This window comes from Oreochromis niloticus, unplaced genomic scaffold (assembly GCF_001858045.2).
Source record: "Oreochromis niloticus isolate F11D_XX unplaced genomic scaffold, O_niloticus_UMD_NMBU tig00008104_pilon, whole genome shotgun sequence".
NCBI classification, from domain to species: domain Eukaryota; kingdom Metazoa; phylum Chordata; class Actinopteri; order Cichliformes; family Cichlidae; genus Oreochromis; species Oreochromis niloticus.
This window is the reverse complement of record NW_020328976.1, coordinates 15,383-20,358: the sequence shown is the minus strand read 5'-3', so window position 1 is coordinate 20,358 and position 4,976 is coordinate 15,383. Positions and strand designations below refer to the sequence as shown.

Sequence of the window (4,976 nt, the reverse complement as noted above, 5' to 3'; positions counted from 1 at the left end):
TCACCTGTGGAGACACACTCATTCTGCAGGCTGGTCATATCATTGAGGCGCTTGCCCTTCATGTCCTCTGGTCCAGCACACACAACATCCGACACTGTGGCATTGGTGTTCTTTAACCACGTCATAAGCCACTTGCTCTGCAGTCACATTCAAAGGCATTGCCTCGCAGGTCCCTGCAGAAAGGAATATGTGTTTTCATGGCTGAATTGGGAGAAAGACAGACTGCAAGAATTACTCAGTCGCTATTTGCCTATTTAACTATGTACAAACTTAAGCTCTATAAGGGAGTCAAGGTCAATGAGGGTCCCTGGCAAGGCTTTAATGTTATTGTTTGCCAAAGACCTGGAACAAATGCAGTTGATTATGAAAAAGAGACATCATTAAATCATAACAGATAACAGTTGTATTTTCAGTCACTGGAACATACAAGTGAGTCAGGTCCTGAGGTCCTCTGAAGCTATTTGGATGTAGTCTCTAGTTTGTTACTCTCAATGAATCTATGGATCAACAAGAAGAAAAAGAAAAGTATATTTTTTGATCAATTTCACATTTTGCCAGCTAGTAAACCAAATGGTAAATGGACTGGTTCTTGTACAGCACTTTTCTATTTTGCCTGAGCACTCGAATCCTTGAAACCTGTCTAATTCAGATCAGGACCTCAAAGCACCAGCAGCCCAGATCAGCTGATCACAGCCTGGACACAAAGAAAATTACTGAAGCTTTGAATAGAAATTGCGATTTTTAACCTCTTGTTGAGCCACTACAACCAATTTTAGAGTTCCCCCACCTGCTGAATCCCACTTTAACCCGTTCCTTACTCATTTTCTGTTAGAGTCGCTCTCTACATGTAGAGATATTTTAAAATCTTTCATCTTTTCTCTGCTCATGTTCTACCAAACTGATTCAAGCTGCGTATTATGAGAATTAAAATTAAAGAAGTAAAGGTAATTTCTTATGTATTAATGTTACTTTAATGATACATTAATATAGCACAAGGTTCAATTAGCTTTGCACAAAATAGCTGGTAGAAAATCCCTTAATGGGACCACAGAGGAAATATTTGCTGGAGCACACCTCGTGTCCCCCAGAATCCTTACTTTGTCCATGTGATTTTAAACAATCAAATCTTGTGAAAATGGCCACAACTTGTATTTTAACACAGACATAATAGGGGAGACGGGGATAATTTCTCCAATCGGCTAAGTTTCAAATGATGTGACTCATCCTGTGCATGCCCAATTCAGTTCTGCTATCACATGTGAAAAATCAGCACATTTTGTCAAACACAGACAATATAACACGAAAAAAAGTAATTTGTATGCCAAAAAGTAAGTTTTTCTACTTTATTTCAATTTCTAATAGCATTATCTGCTTTGCAGTCAAGTGGAGCGTGCGTCTGTCCTCTCAGTAAGTGAGTGAGACAGCGGTGAGGAGGCTGTGCGAGTGCATCGCAAAAACACAGAAATATGCCTGACACCTGTAAACAAAGCAGTACCTGGCTGCAGTTTAAAGACCTTTTTGTCTCTGTCTTGGTCTTGTCTTGTCTTGTCTTGTCTTGGTCTCGATACCCTCTAATCTTGGTATTGTCTTGTCTTGGTTTAGGCGGTCTTGACTAAAAGTCTACAACTTTATTACTTTCATTTTCTTCCAAAGCAGTTTTTGAAACATCTTTGTGAACTGACTAATGCTTGAACATTGCTGTAGGTCCACAGGAAAACTGTTCCACAGTTTTACCTCATAAATGGTAAAACAAAAGGTTTTAACCCTTGTCCGTGCTTTAAGAGTCTTCATCAATGTTCCCTCTAAGCTGCGCACGTGCGCAATTGCGCACTGCTGGCACGGTCTCTGCGCACAGAAAATCTGCGTTGCGCACAAAAAAATCTAACCTGAATTGAAATTAAAATTAAAACTTTAACAATTCTGTTTTGCAGTGTTAGTCAGTAAGTGACTGGCTGCTCCTGTATGGGATTAGAACGATGCCACCTTATCCTATAGTCCAGCCAATAATGCGATTCACATTCGTATACGCAGCCAATCAACGTGTTGACAGCTATGACAGCGTCCTATGTGCCGACACCGGTGTTTTAGCTAGCAAAGGGCGTGGCTGATGTGCAGTGAAGCCACGTTAATGACAACGCGTACAACCATTGGAGATGTGAGCAGGACAGACGGAACAATTGACGGGAAAAGTGTGGACTTTATACCAGTTTTTAAATTGTGTTGATGGGCCACGTAAAACCAGAGTTATGATAAAAATATCTGCAATGTTTGGTTTTCTTCCTGAATACTATCGTTGTTTATATTTACTGTGGGAAGAAACGGTAAAAACGGCGTTTTACAAGGAAAACGCTCGAAAGCACTCTCCGCCTGTGAGCAAACAACACCAAAAACCCCCACCCTTTCCTATTGGTCGAAAAAAGTACCGTGTCGACCAATCAAAAATATATGGCAACGTGGCATCTAGTTGTTAAGAAACGGGGGAAGTTTTAGGAGTGACGGCGGTGTTCTGACATGTGAGAGATTTGAGACGTTTAGCGCAAATCTTGTGTAGTTAGTGTGTAGTTAGTGTGTAGTGTAGTCAATAGTTTTGTTGGTGTGTCAGAACAATGAGGCAGCTGCTGAATGTTACAGGTGTTACAGCAGTGATACATCTCCGCTGTCAGGCCTGCAGGTATCAGGCTGTTGTTCTCCTTTATCTCATAGTGGACAGAAATTATTTTTTGGAGTGGCACAAATAATTTGTGTGGCATCAGATTTGATGCAGAACAGCTGATTGTTCTGTAAATAGTTTGAAATGTTTATTTAAAAAACGCCTTGACTGCATTAAAAAAAATAAATAGCTGCAAAAAACTTTGTTGTTTGCCAAACTGAGTTACTTTTTGAAGTAGTAACTATATAATTAATTGCCCAGCATTGGTCATTATATACTGTATTTTGCAGACAGAGAGTTATAGGACTCTCCCAGACCACAGACTCAGACTTTATGAAGAAAAAAAAGAAAAAGTTGTGTTTTCAAAATTGGAGTGAAAGTTATTTTTTACTTCCAATAGTGTAACATACTACACAGGTCATGAACAGGATTTTTAATTTTCATTGTAAGTGGGCTAAAGCAGTTAATTAAAAGTAGTCTAACATAAATGTAAATGCTGTATTTGATTTTGTAAATAAACCATGTAACTTGGATGGATTAGATGCTGGCGTGACCACAGTGCACACGTCTGATGTCGCTCACAGTGGTCCAAGGGATCGCTCAGGGAGTTTGTGGTGTTCGCTCAGCACATGAAAAATTAGAGGGAACATTGGTCTTCATATTAATTTCCCCTCATTCATCCTCTGTACATTTCCTGGTACTGTGTCTGGCTTTGTACATAATTTTTGCAGTTTTATTTTATAAAATCCATAAACTTCAGAATTGTTAATTTCAAGAACAATTCAAGAAAAGTTAGGAAGCAAAGTAAGACAGTCCATCGTCTCCATTGTAAGTGGGCGGGGGAGGATGCTACAGTTTGTACAAGAAGCATCAGCTCTGATTATTTTAACTTTAGGGCTTGACGAAGAAGCGCAAGAGAAAATCTTCACATGATACAGTTACATACAAATGACATACACATGTATAATGTTTAAAATATAATCGAACATTAATGAATTATTGGTCAATATCTGAAAAGCAAAGACATTCTCTGTTACCACAACATGACCAAATTAATTTAATAAGTTACATATGTATAACTTAATGGGGATATAAGTCAAACTTACTTCTACAGTCAGACTGAGTTGCAGTTCTCTAGTGTGCACTGATATGACTCATACGCATTTGTTGTTCCTACATGACCAAATTGACTGATAACATGCAATAGAGATGAAACTGACTGACCCGCCTTCCTTTGGCTGCTCTTGCTTTTTCTGATTTCCTAAGTTGTTCTAAGAACTTGTCAGAATTTTTTTAAATTTACAAAACAGGATGCGTCCATTTAAACTCTGATATGCTTATAATGAGTACATAGGACTGTAGTTTTACATTTGCAAATAAATGTTTCATAGAAGTACCTCAACAACAGTTAATTCAGCAGTGACTTTGTTCTTACTTTCATCAGTGAATTTGTGACATAAACCAGGGACAGCAGAAAGATGAGGATTAAAACGTTGGTGTTTCTGACACCAGCCAGTCCTCTGCTCCTGAACGCTGCTGCTGCCATCACTGGTGGAAATAAAACAGCCTTTGAGCTTAAGAGAAATGAAAGAAAAGAAAAGAAAGAATAAATAAAGAATCAAATCTTTGTTCCTCTTGTATGTTAATAATATATTTTTAAAAAACATTTTAGGTATAAACCATCCTATGGTGCAGTTTTGCTGATCTACCTGCCTGGTGAAGGGACAAACAGCTGTTTCACAGACTGAAAACACAAGGGAATCACACGCTACAAATACTTAATGTTCTCCTGATGTGACTTCCACTGATCTGTGAGCTGCCTTTCACTTTATCTCACAGTAGTGATATGATCTATGTGGCGGGGGTGTGGTCTCCGGCCTGCTGCAGCAGAGGGGTGTTACAGTGAGCTCTCAGGGCGGTGCCGAGGTTGGCTGAGAGGGCGGGTGTGATGCTCAAGGTGATCATCTTCTTCTCTCTATTTTTAAATAGTGATGACGGGGACGGAGACTGGGAGGAAGAAGCAGCTGTTCCTGTGTGACTGATGCTGGAACATCAGAACGAAAATAAAACTAACCTATAGTGAATGAAATCCAGTGTGCGTGTCGGGTCCTTACCACAATCTACTTTACAGGAACAGAGGCCACTTTAACTGTCCAAGATCATCCCACATATTTAAGTTTTATCAAGAGCCATCGCAGAGTAGTGTAGAAAGGCCCCAAAGTTTATAGGACAAGTCTATTCTGTTCTTATACAGGTGTTTATAAGTTTCAGAACAAACCTCAAGCTTCTTCTTCTACACTCTGAGACAGTTTGGCTTTAATTGGTG

The 4,976-nt window shown here is 39.3% G+C and overlaps 1 long non-coding RNA gene across 1 annotated transcript; it reads right to left on the bottom strand.

The window, feature by feature from the left end:
* Window positions 1–460: 460 nt before the first annotated feature.
* Window positions 461–4,449, bottom strand: LOC109198650 (uncharacterized). Its single transcript, XR_002059343.1, has 3 exons — window positions 4,360–4,449; window positions 4,086–4,198; window positions 461–497 (listed from the first exon to the last, which is right to left on the bottom strand). It is a non-coding gene; the product is annotated as an uncharacterized LOC109198650 (long non-coding RNA).
* Between the last annotated feature and the right edge of the window lie 527 nt (window positions 4,450–4,976).